The sequence below is a fragment of the Oryx dammah genome, unplaced genomic scaffold (assembly GCF_014754425.2).
Source record: "Oryx dammah isolate SB20612 unplaced genomic scaffold, SCBI_Odam_1.1 HiC_scaffold_2, whole genome shotgun sequence".
Classification (NCBI taxonomy): domain Eukaryota; kingdom Metazoa; phylum Chordata; class Mammalia; order Artiodactyla; family Bovidae; genus Oryx; species Oryx dammah.
In genome coordinates this window covers 159889120-159900671 of record NW_024070186.1, presented here as the reverse complement: position 1 = coordinate 159900671, position 11552 = coordinate 159889120, and positions in this window count along the sequence as shown.

Genomic DNA, 11552 nt, shown 5'->3' with positions numbered 1-11552 from the left:
AAGGGACTCTCAGGAGTCTTCTCCAGCATCACAGTTGGAAGGCATCAATTCTTTGGTGCTCCACCTTCTTTATTGTCCAGCTCTCACAACTGTATGTGACCACTGGGAAGACCATAGCCTTGACTATATGAGCCTTTGTCAGCAATGTCTCTGCTTTGCAACACACTGTCTAGGTTTCTCATAACTTTCCTGCCAAGAAGCAAATGTCTTCTTATCTCATTGTTGCAGTCACTGTCTGCAGTGATTTTAGAACCCAAGAAGAATTCTGTCACTACTTCTACCTTTTCCCTCTCTATTTGCCAGTGCTTTGTTTCAGTTCACTTCAATTCAGTTCAGTCGCTCAGTCGTGTCCAACTCTTTGTGACTCCATGAATTGCAACACGCCAGGTCTCCCTGTCCATCACCAACACCCAGAGTTCACTCAAACTCATGTCCATCGAGTCGGTGATGCCATCCAGCCATCTCATCCTCTGTTGTCCCCTTCTTCTCCTGCCCTCAATCCCTCCCAGCATCAGAGTCTTTTCCAATGAGTCAACTCTTCGCATGAGGTGGCCAAAGTATTGGAGTTTCAGCCTCAGCATCAGTCCTTCCAATGAACACCCAGGACGGATCTCCTTTAGGATGGACTGGTTGGATCTCCTTGCAGTCCAAGGGACTCTCAAGAGTCTTCTCCAACACCACAGTTCAAAAGCATCAATTCTTCAGTGCTCAGCTTTCTTCACAGTCCAACTCTCACATCCATACATGACCACTGGAAAAACCATAGCCTTGACTAGATGGACCTTTGTTGGCAAGGTAATATCTCTGCTTTTCAATATGTTATCTAGGTTGGTCATAACTTTCCTTCCAAGGAGTAAGCGTCTTTTAATTTCATGGCTGCAATCACCATCTGCAGTGATTTTGGAGCCCAAAAAAATAAAGTCTGACACTGTTTCCCCATCTACTTCCCATGAAGTGATGGGACCAGATGCCATGATCTTCGTTTTCTGAATGTTGAGCTTTAAGCCAACTTTTTCACTCTCTTTCACTTTCATCAAGAGGCTTTTTAGATCCTCTTCACTTTCTGCCATAAGGGTGGTGTCATCTGCATATCTGAAGTTATTGATATTTCTCCTGGCAATCTTGATTCTAGCTTGTGCTTCATCCAGCCCAGCGTTTCTCATGATGTACTCTGCATAGAAGTTAAATAAGCAGGGTAACAATATACAGCCTTGACGTACTCCTTTTCCTATTTGGAACCAGTCTGTTGTTCCATGTCCAGTTCTAACTGTTGCTTCCTGACCTGCATATAGGTTTCTCAAGAGGCCAGTCAGGTGGTCTGGTATTCCCATCTCTTTCAGAATTTTCCACAGCTTATTGTGATCCACACAGTCAAAGGCTTTGGCGTAGTCAATAAAGCAGAAATAGATGTTTTTCTGGAACTCTCTTGCTTTTCCCATGATCCAGCAGATGTTGGCAATTTGATCTCTGGTTCCTCTGCCTTTTCTAAAACCAGCTTGAACATCTGGAAGTTCATAGTTCACTGCTGAGTTTTCCAGATTTGCTGGCATATTGAGTGCAGCACTTTCACAGCATCATCTTTCAGGATTTGAAATGGCTCAACTGGAATTCCATCACCTCCACTAGCTTTGTTCGTAGAGATGCTTTCTAAGGCCCACTTGACTTCACATTCCAGGATGTCTGGCTCTAGGTGAGTGATCAAACCATCATGATTATCTGGGTTGTGAAGATCTTTTTTGTACAGTTCCTCCATGTATTCTTGCCACCTCTTCTTAATATCTTCTGCTTCTGTTAGGTCCATACCATTTCTGTCCTTTATCGTGCCCATCTTTGCATGAAATGTTCCCTTGGTATCTCTAATTTTCTTGAAGAGATCTCTAGTCTTTCCCATTCTGTTGTTGTCCTCTATTTCTTTGCATTGATTGCTGAGGAAGGGTTTCTTATCTCTCCTTGCTATTCTTTGGAACTCTGCATTCAGATGCTTATATCTTTCCTTTTCTCCTTTGCTTTTTGCTTTTCTTCTTTTCACAGCTATTTGTAAGCCCTCCCCATACAGCCATTTTGCTTTTTTGCATTTATTTTCCATGGGGATGGTCTTGATCCCTGTCTCCTATACAATGTCACAAACCTCCATCCATAGTTCATCAGGCACTCTATCTATCAGATCTCGTCTCTTAAATCTATTTCTCACGTCTACTGTATAATCATAAGGGATTTGATTTAGGTCATACCTGAATGGTCTAGTGGTTTTCCCCACTTTCTTCAATTTAAGTCTGAATTTGGCAATAAGCAGTTCATGATCTGAGCCACAGTCAGCTCCCGGTCTTGTTTTTGCTGACTGTAGAGAGCTTCTCCATCTTTGGCTGCAAAGAATATAGTCAATCTGATTTTGGTGTTGACCATCTGGTGATGTCCATGTGTAGAGTCTTCTCTTGTGTTGTTGGAACAGGGTGTTTGCTATGACCAGTGCATTCTCTTGGCAAAACTCTATTAGCCTTTGCCCTGCTTCATTCCGTGCTCCAAGGCCAAATTTGCCTGTTACTCCAGGTGTTTCTTGACTTCCTACTTTTGTATTCCAGACTCCTATAATGAAAAGGACATCTTTTTTGGGTGTTAGTGCTTTGTTTAGAGATCATTTTTAGCACTTAACACAGTTCTCCTTAACTAGGAGGATTAACTGCAATCTTCCCCTGCCCTTCCAATATACAGATATCAACATCACACATGACTAGAGTTTTACAAGATAAGAGAACAGCAGTAACTCATTTCTTTATCCCTTAATGTACCCATACGTACTAAACTTTAAATGTTTGTAGCTTTGAACAAAGAGAGATGTCAAATAATACTTCTTGGAAACTAAGAACATAGAACACTGCCTGGATATATCTTATTGCTTCTAAGCATTCTGAAAAGATAAGGGCAAAAAACAGTGCCCACCTCGTGAGTACCATAAAGGTTAATGAAATATATTTACGGGCAGGCTCTATACAAAATAAACTTTCAATAAATATCAATGTATTTCATTGCTTTTGTTATTTGATGATAAAAGCATCTGAGGCTGTAAATATTTTTCTAAGAGAATGAGGCCAGCAGAGGATGAAATGGTTTGATGGCATCACCAACATGAATTTGAGCCAACTCTGGGAGACACTGAAGGACAGGGGTGCCTGGACAGGGAAGCCTAGTGTGCTACAGTCCATGGGGTCACAAACAGTTGGACACGACTTAAGGACCCAAGAACAACAATTTCTTCTATGTGCAGCTCTGGTTATATTTCATAATTTCTATATAAAGTAATGTCTTTATTGATGATTTCAAAATAGTCATTGCAGTTTTCATATTCTATTTATGACTGTGCAGTGTGTGGAATCTCAGTTCCCCAACTATTAGACCACCAGGGAATTCCCATCACTGCCATTTTTATTATTTCCTCTTTGAGCCAAGAGTTGGCCCACTGCTCAAACTGTTCCAGAAAATTTCTCTATATAAAAAAAATTTTTTTTACTTCATTCATTAGAAAATGAGATTCATTCTATTTCTGCTTTGAAAAGTTCATTTCAGTTTTCTTCAGACTTATATTTAATAAAACTTGTTAATTATACTCAAAGCCCTAGAATACAAGGGATCCATCTCTAGGAGCAAATCTAGAGCAGTCTTGGACTGCTCAAGTGTTCTTATGTCTTTAGAAGCATCCTTGGTGGTGAGTGAAGGGGAAGTGAGATAGAGTTTAATTGCTTCCCAATTCTGCCTCCTGGGTGTTTGCTTTTGTTTTTTTACCTCCTCTTCCCTTACTAAGGTTTTAAAAGCAAAAAAACAAAACAAAAAACTATCATATGGATTTTATTTTAGGCCAGGCCAGGAGGCTTGTGGAATCTTAGCTGCCTAGCCAAGCCCTCGTCAGTCAAAGTGCGGAGTCTTAACCACTGGACTGTGTGGATTTTGTACAGCAACTGTTAACAGCAGCCTACCTAATTAAAGCTGGTAATAAAGATAGGAAACAAATGGACCTAGAAGAGGCTCATCCCTTTCTCTAGCTGAGACAGGCCTCCTTAAGATGCCGTGTTGTTTGTTTTCTGAGCAGTGAAATCCTGCAGAAGACATTTTAAGATTTTTTCAATTGTGACTTTCCAGAATCTGCAGCAATTCTTCCAGTGTGTTGAAAATGTTATCTAGGCTAAAATCAAGGAACTCAAGGAACAGACTGCTGAATCCACCCTCAAGGGGCTCACAGTATGGTAAGGAGTGAGGCATGGTACACTCTGCTTACAGGCAATTTCACAGTTTCCCAAAAATACATCCTAAGGGCCCTGCAGGAAACGTCATGATCTTTAATTCTGAAATGAATACCCATCCTGAAATCCTCTCTCAGCAGCATTAGTAACTGCTTCCAGGGACCTTCCTGGTGGTCCAGAGGTTAAGAATTCTCCTACCAACGCAGGGTACATGGGCTCAATCTCTGGTTCAGGAACTAAGATCCCACATGCCGCGGAGCAACTAAGTCACAACTACTGAGGCCTGTGTGTTGCAATAACTGAAGCAGACACAAAGAGCCCCTGCGCTGCAAAGAAAGAAAGCTGCTGGAGGACTGTTCTTGGGGGTGGGGATGGGAGTGGGGTGGTGTCCACTGTGCTTCCAGCTGCAGCCGCAGAGTTCACATGTGAAGGTGCCCTCTACAGGATAGGTGAAATGCCACCTGAGTTTTGATATTGATCTGTGGGTGAAGAAACTTGTCCTAAGACTTTTCTGAGCAAACAGCCTTTCAGTCATTTTTCTTATTTCAACTATATTTTTAAAATTTTAGCTTCAGTTCTATATCCTCAGGGGAGTTAAGGTATGAGACTTTATAGATTCTTGTTAAAAAGTCTGTGTTAATTTGATACCTGCAGTGTGTGTATGTTTCTGTGTGTGTGCCTACTTTGCACCTAGGTCTGTGCAGTGCTCCCTTCCCTGATAGCTCAGCAGTAAAGAATCTGCTTGCCATTGCAGGAGACTTGAGTTCGTCCCCTGAGTTGGGAAGATCCCTTGGAGAAGGAAATGGCAACCCACTCCAGTATTCCTGCCTGGAGAATCCATAGACAGAGGAGCCTGGCGGGCTACAGTCCATAGGATCGCAGAGTCAAACACGACTTAGCCACTAAGGAACAACAACGTATTTCCTTCATTACTGGCAAACTTCACATATTACTTGAAAATTTCACACATTAGTTTCTCTGTGGGCACAATCTGCTTTTTAAAAACCACTTTTCTAATCCTCTGCATTCCAGTTAAAAATATTTCAGTTAATGAGATTTTTTTTACAGTTTTTACTATAAAAATAACGAGCAAAGTATGAAAGTCTGTCTCTAAGATTAAGCATGCTATATTTTCTGGTTTGCCTTTTAAGTTTTACATTGGAAAATACATTCACGACTCCGTGTGAATGTGTCATAAAATGTTTACATACTCACTGAAAACCACAAAAATGCATAGAGAACATTTTTAAAATGTAAAAATCACAACTTCCTAATCCCAATTCTATTCTCTAGAGGTTGCCATATTATTTCCTGAATCTATCTTCAGATTTTCAAATTTTAAAAATTATTTTTCCTAGGACTTCCCTGGCGATCGATCCAGTGGTTAATACTCCACACTTCCCCTGCAGGGGGCAAAGGTTGATCCCTGGTCAGGGAACTAAGACCCTGCATGCCACGCGGGCAAGAACAAAAATTTTTCCCCTGTTATTTAATAACATGGGATTATATTATCACATCTCATGGTAAATGTGCTCTTCTCATTTAATAATATATTAATATATTGACCATCATTGCACATTAGCACACGGAAAGGGAGGCATGCTTGGTGGCTAAGTCATACAGCTCTTTGCAACCCCATGGACTGTAGCTCTCCAGGCTCCTCTCTCCAAGCAACAATACTGGAGTCAGTTGCCATTTCCTCCTCAAAGGTATTTTCCCGACTCAGGGACTGAAACTGCATCTCCTGCATTGGCAGGCAAGTTCTTTACCACTGCACCACCTGGGAAGTTCTCATTGTAACACATCAGCACACTACATGACACCCCCACAGGCACCATGACAGTTCCAAGGCTCACCAGAAAGGTCAAAAAGTGGGCGGTGGCCCAATTCCTAGAAATCTACACTCCCTTTTAAGGGATGCAGTACAGCGCATAGAATGATTTTCCAAAATTACTCAGCCATCCCCCAAGTGGTAGTCATCCAAATTGTTTACAATTTCTAACTGGCAAGTGTAGCAGGTAGGGGAATGTTCCATAAGATTGAGAATGATCTGAATAAGAATATGCCCCCCACACCGCCATGCTAGTCTAGTTAACTAGAATTCAGTCTAGTTATGTTTATCTGAGACTAGAAAGTAGTCTTGATGGCAAGGACTTCAAAAAAGAATGTTGGATCTAGAATTACAGCTAGACCATCAACCTGAGTGTTCCCTCTGTTTTACTTTTCTCCTGCAGTAGATGTTTCTTGAAGGTAAAACAGTTAACACGTAGGGGCTGCTCTAGCTGACATAGGGGAGGGGGTGTCTATATCTAGAGCCGCCTGCAGATTTCTGCAGGTGGGCTTCAGAAAGTCCATGAAGCCCCTGAAGTGATATACGTAACTGTAGTTGCATGTGCCTTTTTTTTCTTTCCTGAAAAACAAACACACAAACAAGAAAAACCAAAGGGAATTCCCGGGCAGTCCACTGGTTGGGACTCAGCGCTTTCACTACCAGACCGGGGTTCAATTCCCAGTCGGGGAACTAAGGTGCTGCAAGCCGCGGGGCGCGGCCAAAAAACCACTGCCCTAACGGTCTATAGCCATATCACTAGATTTTTCAAAAGGAATCACGATACAGACAAGTTTAAGAATCGGTACTAATCAGGATTAGTAGGGGCAGCATTTGAAAACCGAGAAGACGGCAGTGCTGGTGTTGGGCTGAACAATCTATTTCACACCTCTTCCTAGGATTGGAAATTACCGTTTACACACCTCTCTCCTCCTCAGGTGATAAGCTCCTCGAGGCAGGGACCCTGCCTGCCCGTGACCAACTCGCCCCTGCCACTGGAAGAGGTACACAGCAGGCACTCAGTAAATACTTGCCGTAAACATGAGTGATCTACAGCACCATCAGGGGTGGAAAGACTGGGGACCTACAGACTCGGCGCAGCCCCGTGGCGCCGAAGCCCACGAGTCGCCGGCCGCCGCGGGACGAGCGAATTCCACTTCCCCGCGTAGCTCCTGGGATACCAGCGACTACGACAGCGCCTCTCAGCACGGCAAGCGGCCGCTCAGGCGCGAAGCAGCTACAGGCCACTGCAGCCGCCAATCTTCACCACGGCGGCCCAGCACTCGCTAAGAGACACGGCGCCGGAGGGCCCGCCCACCCGCCTTCCTATTGACTCCGCATACTCCCGGGGCCTCCTGGGGGATGTAGTTCCGAGCGTCTTTTGCCCAAATGCGGGCGCTGCGAGGGCAGACCCAGCGGTGAGTCGCGCCTGTCGGGCCTTTCTCTGCCTCCAGCAGGCCCTGCGGGCTCCTGGCAGAGATGGTGTGCCCAGCCGATTTCCACCTCAGCGCCTGCCCGCCTGCTGTTGCCCTGCGCTGACATTTCCCCTTTTTATCCTCGGGCCATTCTTCCTGCAGACAAACCGCTCTTGCCGCAAGGGCGGAGTTTGGACCGAAGGGGTCCTGAAGGTGATGACACTGCTGGAGCAGGAATCTCCTGTCCACATCTGTGGACACCGCCCACGACGTGCCAGGCGTTGGAACACCAAAGAATGAAGCTAGGATTTCTTCCACGATGCCGGCGGCGCTTGCAAACATTATCTGGTTGACTTCCATTATCAACCCATTTGACAGATAGGAAAACAATTTCGGAGAAGTGGAATAATTTGCCCAGGTCACACAGGTCCTAGATATTGGAGTCCCATATTTCCTCCTCACTCCATGCAGCTTCCAAACTCGTCAACAGTTTCAGTGCAAGGTGATGAGCAAGAATGAAATGACCAGAGCACCAGGAAGGAGAGGTCAGCTCTGCCAGTGATGAGAAGTGGGAGGTGGAAGCGGAGACAGAATTAGGTAAACCTAACCTCAAAGGATGCATGGAAGGGAAAGCAGTTGCCTTTGGCGGTTAGGGACTGTGTGCTCAAGGCCAGCCTCCTAATAGGGGCCATATAAATACTGGTAGAACAAACAACAAATTGTTTTCCAATTTTTTAAATTGTAAAATGTTTGGACCTCCCTGGTGGTCCAGTGGTTAAGACTCCACGCTTCCACTGCTGGGTTCATGAGTTCCATTCCTAGTGGGGGAACTAAGATCCTCCATTCCACATGCCTCCCACAGTGGGAGCATGTAAAATGTTTAAATACTTAGAGTAAAATGAATACCCACTTACTTTCCATCTAGATTTAACAATCAGAATAAATAATGTGTAGAGCACTTTATGGGGCTTCCCTGTGGCTCAGATGGTAAAGCTTCTCCCTGCAGTGTAGGAGACCCAGGTTTGATCCTGTGGTCTGGAAGATCCCCTGGAGAAGGGAATGGCTACCTACTCCAGTATTCTTGCCTGGAGAATCCCATGGACAGAGGCGCCTACAGTCCCAGCTACAGTCCATGGGGTCACAAAAGAGTCAGACATGACTTAGCAACTAAACAGCAAACACAGCACTTTATAATGTATAAAGCCTCTGGTTTAAGGTTCAGTTCAGTTCAGTTCAGTCGCTCAGTCGTGTCCAACTCTTTGCGACTCCATGAATCGCAGCATGCCAGGCCTCCCTGTCCATCACCAACTCCCGGAGTTCACTCAAACTCACGTCCATCGGGTCGGTGATGCCATCCAGCCATCTCATCCTCTGTCGTCCCCTTCTCCTCCTGCCCCCAATCCCTCCCAGCATCAGAGTCTTTTCCAATGAGTCAACTCTTCGCATGAGGTGGCCAAAGTACTGGCGTTTCAGCTTTAGCATCATTCCTTCCAAAGAACACCCAGAGCTGATCTCCTTCAGAATGGACTGGTTGGACCTCCTTGCAGTCCAAAGGACTCTCAAAAGTCTTCTCCAACACCACAGTTCAAAAGCATCGATTCTTCAGCGCTCAGCTTTCTTCACAGTCCAACTCTCACATCCATACCATAATGCAAATGAAGCTCTCATTTGGTAACCTATTCTGACACTCTTAATGCATTAGCTGGAACAGGTCAAAGCCACCCATCACACCCCACTTTGGAGAGTTGGCGTCCTCTCCCACTTTTTCCACCTGCTGAGGGAGTCAGAGGTTGTCCCAGAAGTTGGTTCACCCTCAGAGACAACACCCACTCCAGGGTTCTTGCCTGGAGAATCCCAGTGATGGGGGAGCCTGGTGGGCTGCCGTCTATGGGGTCGCACAGAGTCAGACACGACTGAAGTGACTTAGCAGCAGCAGCAGAGACAACAGCTACAATATGTTTCTCAGAGGGAAGTTCATTACCTGGAAACTCACTTTGAACTTGAATGGTTAGCCTCTCAAAGTTTCAGACTTCTCCCTTAAAATTCAATATACTGGTGGATGAGGGAGAATTTGAGTCACAGTGGGATCCATTATTTCCAATTTCAGATTAACACAGGAACTCTTCCACGATCTTCCCAACAGGGCTTTCCATTCTCTTAATAATAGATATGTATTATGTTCAAGACCCCCTGGAAAAGGGAATGGCTACCTACTCCAGTATTCTCGAATGGAGAATTCCATGGACAGAAGAGCCTGGTGGTCACAAAGAGTCAGACATGACTGAGTGACTAACATTTTCACTTAGTTATATTCAACACCATAAACCTCTTTTATCATGAGGGTTGGAGAGACAGGATTGATATGTGCTTTGAAGCTAAACTAATTATGAAATGACTTTTTTAACTTATCTTTTTTCTTATTATAAAGGTAATACATCTTGATTTTAAAGGCCCCAAATGATCCAAACTTGAACGTTGTCTAATGTGATACCCCTGATGACCAGGAATGGAGAAAAGGTCAGGGGTCAGGGCTGACAGCACAGGTTGGACCCTTGGCAGCAGTTCCACTGGATCTAGATTTGTCATGTCCCCTTATTTGGGGGATGCGCGTACACGTATAGTCACAGATGTACAGAAAGAAGAGCTCATCAACATTCCATTTGTTAATCAAACATCTAAAATGCATCCTGAAGACTATAATGCTATTTTCAAATTTCTTCATTAAAAAAAAAAAAATCACTGGGGACTTCCCTGGTGGCTCAGTAGTAAAGAATCTCCCTGACGATGCTGGAGACATGAGTTCAATTCCTGATCCAGGAAGATTCCCACATACCACAGAGCACCTAAGCCCGTGTGCCACAACTATTGAGCCTGTGCTCTAGAGCCTGGGAGCCGCAAATACTGAGTCCACGTGCTGCAGCTACTGACGCCTGGGCGCCCTTGAGCCCATGCTCCCTGACAAGAGAAGCCACCTTGTTGACGAGTCGGCGCATCACAACTAGTGAGCAAGCCCCCGTTCTTTGCAACTAGAGAAAAGCCTGAGCAGCACAAAGACCAAGCACAGGCAAAAGTAAATAAATAAGTAAAATTTTAAAAATATATCACTGGATGGGACTTCCCTGGTGGTCCAGTGGCTGAGACTCTGAGCTCCCCATGCAGGGTGCCTGAGTTCAATCCCTGGTCAGGGAACTACACCCTGCATGCCGCAACTGGAGATCCCGCACTTGGCAACGAAGATCTGCGTGCCTCAACTAGGACCTGGGGCGGTCAAATAAATAAATATTAAAAAGGAAAAACATCACTGGAACCGCAAAAAATGAAAGCATTGTGAGCCTCTCTTGACCTAGAAAAGCCTCAGCGGCAGCAAAGCACTATCTTTCAATACCTCTCTGCCTCAGAATTGCTCCTGTTGCAAAAAGCGTCACTGAAATTGCAAAACATCCTGCTGTAGAGTGGAAAGTCCCACTTCCTATGCGATTTGGTCATAGGTGCCTTAGTTTTAGCTTAGAGGAGTTTCCTGGCCAGTCAGATCAACGTCAGAGCTCCCAGGAACCGGAAGGACGCTTTGTGGCATTGCACAATTTCATCACTTCTGTGGAAGCAGTGGGAGACTGCCTTCTGGAATCGTGTGCAGGTCCTGGTCCCAGAAAAATCCCAGTTAAAACCCTTCTGGCCCAACCTGAGAATTTCACACATCTGATATTTGCACCATAAAGGTGCATTTGAGTTCATCCATTTTTTAAAGGGAAGATGTTGGGTTTGGGTCTTATTTTCTCACCAGGATTCAGAAAACTGCATGTTATCAGTTGTTAAATCCCAAACACTGAATAGTCTGTAAAATACAAAGCACATGGACCATATGGACAACAAAATAAATTCAACCAATAGGAACTCAAGGAAGCCTTGATCCCAGGTTGGTCATTCTCAGGGCTGTTTGTTCAGCCAGATATTAGAATGCTGTCACTGACCTGCTGGAATGGTCAGCATGGCCCATTTTGAGCCTTACTGGTCAGCCGAAAAGGTGACATCCAGAGTTAGTGATGAATAGTAAAATAAAGTATCATTATTGGAGGGAGA